This window comes from Triticum dicoccoides, chromosome 1A (genome assembly GCF_002162155.2).
Source record: "Triticum dicoccoides isolate Atlit2015 ecotype Zavitan chromosome 1A, WEW_v2.0, whole genome shotgun sequence".
NCBI classification, from domain to species: domain Eukaryota; kingdom Viridiplantae; phylum Streptophyta; class Magnoliopsida; order Poales; family Poaceae; genus Triticum; species Triticum dicoccoides.
In genome coordinates, this window is record NC_041380.1 from 485,751,914 (window position 1) to 485,760,239 (window position 8,326).

General features: G+C 45.7%; 1 long non-coding RNA gene across 1 annotated transcript; it reads left to right on the forward strand.

Annotated features, from left to right (window-relative positions):
• Positions 1-817: 817 nt before the first annotated feature.
• On the forward strand, positions 818-4,278 carry LOC119306349. Its single transcript, XR_005148937.1, has 5 exons — positions 818-1,036; positions 1,131-1,221; positions 2,763-2,997; positions 3,086-3,378; positions 3,992-4,278. It is a non-coding gene; the product is annotated as an uncharacterized LOC119306349 (long non-coding RNA).
• The last annotated feature ends 4,048 nt before the right edge of the window (positions 4,279-8,326 follow it).

Below are 8,326 nucleotides of genomic sequence, written 5' to 3' on the forward strand. Positions count from 1 at the left end.
CCCCAGCCGTCCTGTCGGGCATACCTCCCCCCTTTGCCTGCGTCCCGAGCATACCTCCACCTCTTTGCCTGCACCCCTGCAGCTCTATCTACACCCACTACCGTATCTATATAGTAGGCCGCATACTCTCACCCTTAAGCGAATCATCGACGACCTCATGCTTTGGACGAACCGGATGAAGAAACCGGCACACAAACATGCCGCCTCTTCATGGCGTTCCTACCTCTTATCACGATTACACGTGTTTATGTAATTACTCTCGATGTGGGACTAAAAATCAGCGTCGGTGCAGTACAGGTGCTCTTACATCGGAGCAGCCGGGCGGCGTCTGCTCCCGCTCGGCTCCACCGCGAGTCCCGCGTCCTCCCTCCGTCTCCGCACGCGTCGCCGGCGTGGGGAGTGACAGAGACGAGCCGAGGCGCCGCCACCACGCTCCTCCTCCTCCGACGGTGGCCGCCGGTCGCCTCCTCCGGTGCTCACTAACCTCGACCTAATCAGCGCGGGGGTGACGTGACGAGGCTGTGCTACACTGCGGTGGAGAAGGCCGCGTCGTCCTCGTGGAAGGAAGGGTTGCGGCGGCGGAGGCAGCTGCGCTACCGCCGGCGTGCCGTGGGGAGAATGGCGCAGATCGATACACTGTGGTGGGCTCGGATTTCTTTCTTTGAGACACTGTGGTGGGCTCGGCTGTGTACGTATATACAGCTTCGTCTCGCAGGTGGGCTGAAAGTGCCCGGCCCAGAAGGCCCGCTCGAATTATGGGCCCAGCTTGTAGATAGCTCGGACCGGAAGCGGAAAGGAGCCTGTCTCGCCCCATCTCTCTCTCTTCTCCAACGCAACGGTCGAAACACGGCGGCCGCCGAGATCCCCGCCGCCTCCACCGGAGAGAGCCGGGGCACGCGCGCCTACCCTAGAGAGGGGTGGGTGTGTTGGGTCCGCAGGAGAGCGGAGTGCGCACCTGCTCGTACGACGGCGCAGCCATCCCGCGCTCCTGGGCTCCCGCTTCGACGCCGACAAGGTCGCCCATCTCTTCCCGCAGGTTCGGTTCTGGAAAATTCCCCTCCTCTCGTCTCATCCCACGCCGTAGAAATTCGGAGTGATTCCTCCCTGCCTTTGAATTTGTTCCTGCGTAGGAAATACCAGTAGCCGGGCAGACAGAGAAGATCACCTGAGTATACTATATTGGACCATGAACTGAATGATGCTAGAAATGAATTGGCTTCGGTAAGACTGTGCCCTTTTTTTTACCTATGTTTACTTTGAGCATTATTGTGTTCTCTTTTGCAAGTTCTTATGGTAAGACCATGAACTGACTTACTCCCTCCATCCGGTGAAAAGTGTACTTTTGGCTTTAAAATTTGTCCACAAAAGAGTGTACATCTATCTTCCCAATGCACATTAAAGTAGAAAAGAATATTTCTCTCTCATCACACGGTAATCTAGACCGATAGCATTCTACACATGGTTTCCTTAATTTTTACATGCACTTAGGTCATTGGGGGTAGGATAATTAAAGAGGAGAGAGATGGTGGCTTGCACCTTTCCAATGCTTTTTTACTCCAAATCCATAATTTGTCCTAACATTTCTATATGTACATTTTTCACCGGACAGAGGGAGTATGAGTGAATGCCTTGAGCTGAGTTTTGATGAACAAGCCATTAACATTTCCCAATCAGATGATCCCCCGAGTATCTTTTTAATTGTCTTCCACTGTGATGGGAGAACCTTGTGGTGCTTGTTGCTCCCTCATCAAGACAAAAAACTTGGTGTAGAAAACTAGAAATATTTTCTGAAAGCTTAGTGTCCTGTTCTGCAACTGCTTTTTATGCCATTAAGCATACTGGTTAGGGATTCAGTTGGTTAATTTATGTTCAAGAATGGAATACTGCTTCCTCAGCTGGAGCCATTGTCCATTAAACAATCCCTGGTATTGAAGAACGGAATCAGATTACCTAACTGAGATTCTCCTGCTCTGTGTGATAGCAAACATGCATTGCTCAAGGATTCTGCAATGTTTGCTTCAAGTTTTTCTTTGGAGATCGAGGGTAATAGCGATTCAGGCCATGTTAATAATATATCCGTCATCCAAGCTGAAACTATTGTCAAATGGAAGTTGTGGTACTATGCCAAACATCATGTTGTTGTGGCATTATATTAAAGAATATTCGTGATGTTTTGATAGAGACGATGAGAAATTCAGCTTTCCATCTGTCATGATCAGCACCAACAATGATGCCACTATTGTTTTGAAATGCACATTACCTCTTCTGAGGGACCAAAATAGTGGAGTGATACTTAGGCAGCAAGTGTTCATCGGATAGTGGCTCCAGCTGAGGAAGTGAAGAGAATTGTTGGCCCGAATTTATTTACTCCACGCTCATCCCCTGATGCATAGGTGGTACTTTCTACGTGCTTTTCCCTTGTTTCATATCCCAGATTTAGACTAGGAATAATTATGGTACCGTAAGTCTGAATAACAATTTCCTAATGCTCATGTATTACTGTAGACTGGTCAGCTGTCATGCTTTGAGTTATGTTCCCGCAATTGCTTGAACTCCATATAGAAGACATTCGCGCACATTTTTGCACTCACAGCTTTGTGTTGGATGAAGCTAAAAAGCCAAGCATTGGTTTTGTTCTATTATGTCTGGGAATCAAATACTAAGGCATTTCTTGCAGGCATAAGAATCTAATAATGTTTCAACGGATGTGTATTTTTCTGACATTAGTTCCTCATTGAGCTGTCCCTTTTTTGTTCTTGCAGATGCTTGGCAATATACTAGTTTTTGCCAAGACTACCCCACTAAACGAAAAAAGTTACGTTGTCCGCTGCCGAATGAAATGCTAACAGCAAAAATGGAAAACTACAGTGGCCACGCCAAGCATATATAACATTGGGGAGGAAAGCACCCCGCATCAGGATCACATAAAGGAGTTAAAACGATCAAAAAAGTCATGTTCCCGAAGTTCACTTCCAGTTTCTTTCTCCATAATCTTCTGTTAGTCTTCTTCTCAATCTTCCTCCATTGCTGCTCCATCATCTTGAATTTCAACTAATTTCACTTATTTCTTTTTAACCTTGACCAGGATTGAATTTATGCATTGAAGTTGAATGAGATGTTGGTTGACACGCACTGTAAGATCGTGCTAGCTCTATGTCTGCTATGAAATGTGTACTGCTTGGAAATCTTGCTGCTAGTATGTATCCCCTCAAACTAAATGAATGATACTGCTCAGCTTTGACTTCATGAATGAGGAATCTTGGTCATTGCTCTACAACTGCTGGGGCTTCGTTCTTTTTTGATGGGACATTTTCACTGAATCAAACATGGTCTTTGCACCAAGGCGTTCGAGATAAAATAATTTAGTCTGGCAAACAGGTAAGCAACCTAAAATATCTGTGGCTTGTTCTTCGCGTGGTTTTCTTTCACTCCTAGTGTTTTTATGGTTTATTAGTATTAATTGCTCTCAGTTTGTTGATAGGCATCTAGCTGGGTTACGTACTGGCCTTCCCAGTAAGCATGTATGTGAATATTCTAACCAGCAAGTGACCTTGTATCGCGAAGGCACGGTTCTCGGTCGCTAAACTATGCTGTGCTTAACCTATTCTATAAGATGCCCTGGAAAAGTAGGTCTCTGTTTGGAAAACCAGGTTATAATCTAGTGAACTCTCTGAACAGCAGACTAAAAATACTACAGTTACCAAGTAGTCGGATATATCTATCCTATTTTCATGCTAGCCAGAACAAGATTTTTAAACTCCTTTTCTGCGGATTATACCAAAAGCATGCACTGGAAACCATAAAATATGGAAAAGTAACAGGATTTTACACAAGCAACCGGTGTGCCGAAAATTAGAGTGAAAGGCCACGTTCCTTCAACAGCTACAATTTGAATTATTTGCTACAAATTTCTTATTTTTTTATATCCGTCCGTCATAACCACTCCTGTGAATCAAACTGCTACTTGTGTCTGTTTTTACTCCCTGAGCAGGTGCCGACGAGCTCCATGTGTGAGTTGTGCCTGCCTAGTGCAAAATAAGTTTATTTGCAAATACTGGATATTCAGATTGGAATAAATGTGATGGTGGATATTACTAGTTCCAAGCATTTTTCTTCCTGATGTTTTGCTAATGCAGATGCAACCTAGTACAGGGAAGTTTACATTTTGTCATGTTTTGAGTGATGGCCATGGTGCCGAAAATCCCGCCACAAGCATCAGATTGCACTTTTTTGTGTTTATATAAAGTTTGTTTCTGAATAAATATGGTTGGAACCCAACTGACGTAACTGCCTGTCTATATGCAGCGGATATTTCATTTCGTCTGCTCAAAACTGTCCCAAAATGCCTACCAGCAGACTGTTGGAAATATGCCCTAGAGGCAATAATAAATTAGTTATTATTATATTTCCTTGTTCATGATAATCGTTTATTATCCATGCTAGAATTGTATTGATAGGAAACTCAAATACATGTGTGGATACATAGACAACACCATGTCCCTAGTAAGCCTCTAGTTGACTGGCTCGTTGATCAATAGATGGTTACGGTTTCCTGACCATGGACATTGGATGTCATTGATAACGGGATCACATCATTAGGAGAATGATGTGATGGTCAAGACCCAATCCTAAGCATAGCACTAGATCGTGTAGTTCGTATGCTAAAGCTTTTCTAATGTCAATTATCATTTCCTTAGACCATGAGATTGTGCAACTCCCGGATACCATAGGAGTGCTTTGGGTGTGCCAAACGTCACAACGTAACTGGGTGGCTATAAAGGTACACTACAGGTATCTCCGAAAGTGTCTGTTGGGTTGGCACGAATCGAGACTGGGATTTGTCACTCCGTGTAAACGGAGACCACCCGGTAGGACATCATCATAATATGCACAATGTGATCAAGGAGTTGATCACGGGATGATGTGTTACGGAACGAGTAAAGAGACTTGCCGGTAACGAGATTGAACAAGGTATCGGGATACCGACGATCGAATCTCGGGCAAGTATCGTACCACTAGACAAAGGGAATTGTATACGGGATTGATTAAGTCCTTGACATCGTGGTTCATCCGATGAGATCATCGTGGAACATGTGGGAGCCAACATGGGTATCCAGATCCCGCTGTTGGTTATTGACCGGAGAGTCATCTCGGTCATGTCTGCATGTCTCCCGAACCCGTAGGGTCTACACACTTAAGGTTCGGTGACGCTAGGGTTATAGAGATATTAGTATGCGGTAACCCGAAAGTTGTTCGGAGTCCCGGATGAGATCCCGGACGTCACGAGGAGTTCCGGAATGGTCCGGAGGTAAAGAATTATATATAGGAAGTGCTATTTCGGCCATCGGGACAAGTTTCGGGGTCACCGGTATTGTACCGGGACCACCGGAAGGGTCCCGGGGGTCCACCGGGTGGGGCCACCTGCCCCGGGGGGGCACATGGGCTGTAGGGGGTGCGCCTTGGCCTACATGGGCCAAGGGCACCAGCCCCTAGAGGCCCATGCGCCAAAGGGACAAGAGGAGGGGAGAGTCCTAAAGGGGGAAGGCACCTCCGAGGTGCCTTGGGGAGGATGGACTCCTCCCCCCCTTGGCCGCACCCTTCCTTGGAGGAAGGGGCAAGGCTGCGCCCTTTCCCTCTCCCTTGGCCCTATATATAGTGGGGGGAAGGGAGGGCAACCACCCCAAGCCCTGGCGCCTCCCTCTCCCTCCCATGACACATCTCCCTCCTCCCGCAGCGCTTGGCGAAGCCCTGTTGGAATCCCGCTACTTCCACCACCACGCCGTCGTGCTGCTGGATCTCCATCAACCTTTCCTTCCCCCTTGCTGGATCAAGAAGGAGGAGACGTCGCTGCTCCGTACGTGTGTTGAACGCGGAGGTGCCGTCCGTTCGGCGCTAGGATCATCGGTGATTTGGATCATGACGAGTACGACTCCATCAACCCCGTTCTCTTGAATGCTTCCGCGCGCGATCTACAAGGGTATGTAGATCCACTCCTTCCTCGTTGCTAGATGACTCCATAGATAGATCTTGGTGACACGTAGGGAAATTTTGAATTTATGCTACGTTCCCCAACAGTGGTATCAGAGCTAGGTCTATGCGTAGTTTCTATGCACGAGTAGAACACAAAGTAGTTGTGGGCGTTGATTTTGTTCAATATGCTTACCGTTACTAGTCCAATCTTGATTCGGCGGCATCGTGGGATGAAGCAGCCCGGACCGACCTTACACGTACTCTTACGTGAGACTGGTTCCACCAACTGACATGCACTAGTTGCATAAGGTGGCTAGTGGGTGTCTGTCTCTCCCACTTTAGTCGGATTGGATTCGATGAAAAGGGTCCTTATGAAGGGTAAAAAGCAATTGGCATATCACGTTGTGGTTTTTGCGTAGGTAAGAAACGTTCTTGCTAGAAACCCATAGCAGCCACGTAAAACATGCAAACAACAATTAGAGGACGTCTAACTTGTTTTTGCAGGGTATGCTACGTGATGTGATATAGCCAAAAGGATGTGATGAATGATATATGTGATGTATGAGATTGATCATGTTCTTGTAATAGGAATCACGACTTGCATGTCGATGAGTATGACAACCTGCAGGAGCCATAGGAGTTGTCTTAATTTATTTATGACCTGCGTGTCAACATAAACGTCATGTAATTACTTTACTTTATTGCTAACCGTTAGCTGTAGTAGTAGAAGTAATAGTTGACGAGACAACTTCATGAAGACACGATGATGGAGATCATGATGATGGAGATCATGGTGTCATGCCGGTGACAAGATGATCATGGAGCCCCAAGATGGAGATCAAAGGAGCTATATGATATTGGCCATATCATGTCACTATTATTTGATTGCATGTGATGTTTATCATGTTTTTGCATCTTGTTTACTTAGAACGACGGTAGTAAATAAGATGATCCCTCACTAAAATTTCAAGAAGGTGTTCCCCCTAACTGTGCACCGTTGCGAAAGTTCGTTGTTTCGAAGCACCACGTGATGATCGGGTGTGATAGATTCTTACGTTCACATACAACGGGTGTAAGACAGATTTACACACGCGAAACACTTAGGTTGACTTGACGAGCCTAGCATGTGTACAGACATGGCCTCGGAACACAAGAGACCGAAAGGTCGAGCATGAGTCGTATGGTAGATACGATCAACATGAAGATGTTCACCGATGTTGACTAGTCCGTCTCACGTGATGATCGGACACGGCCTAGTTGACTCGGATCATGTAATCACTTAGATGACTAGAGGGATGTCTATCTGAGTGGGAGTTCATAAGATGAACTTAATTATCCTGAACATAGTCAAAAGGTCTTCGCAAATTATGTCGTAGCTCGCGTTTTAGTTCTATGGTTTAGATATGTTCCTAGAGAAAATTTAGTTGAAAGTTGATAGTAGCTATTATGCGGACTAGGTCCGTAAACTGAGGATTGTCCTCATTGCTTCATAGAAGGCTTATGTCCTTAATGCACCGCTCAGTGTGCTGAACCTCGAACGTTGTCTGTGGATGTTGCGAATATCTGACATACACGTTTTGATAACTACATGATAGTTCGGTTAAACGGTTTAGAGTTGATGCACCGAAGACGGGTTTTGAAATGTCACGAAACATATGAGATGTTTCGAGGGCTGAAATTGGAATTTCAGGCTCGTGCCCACGTCAAGAGGTATAAGACCTCCGACGATTAGCCTGCAAACTAAGGGAGAAAAGCTCAATTGTTGAACTTGTGCTCAGATTGTCTGAGTACAACAATCATTTGAATCGAGTGGGAGTTGATCTTCCAGATGAGACTGTGATGTTTCTCCAAAGTCATTGCCACCAAGCTGCTAAAGCTTCGTGATGAACTATAATATATCAGAAACATATATGATGATCCTTGAGAAATTCGCGATGTTTGACACCACAAAAGTAGAAATCAAGAAGGAGCATCAATTGTTGATGGTTGGTGAACCACTAGTTTCAAGAAGGGCAAGGGCACGAAGGGATACTTCATGAAGCGACAATTCAGCTGCTGCTCTAGTGAAGAAACCCAAGGTTGAACCCAAACCCGAGACTAAGTGCTTCTGTAATAAGGGGAATAGCCACTGGAGCAGAATTACCCTAGATACTTGGTAGATGAGAAGGCTGGCAAGGTCGATAGAAGTATATTGGATATACATTGTGTTGATGTGTACTTTACTAGTACTCCTGGTAGCACCAGGGTATTAGATACCGGTTCGGTTGCTAAGTGTTAGTAACTCGAAATAAAAGCTACGGAATAAACGGAGACTAGCTAAAAGGTGAGATGACGATATGTGTTGGAAGTATTTCCA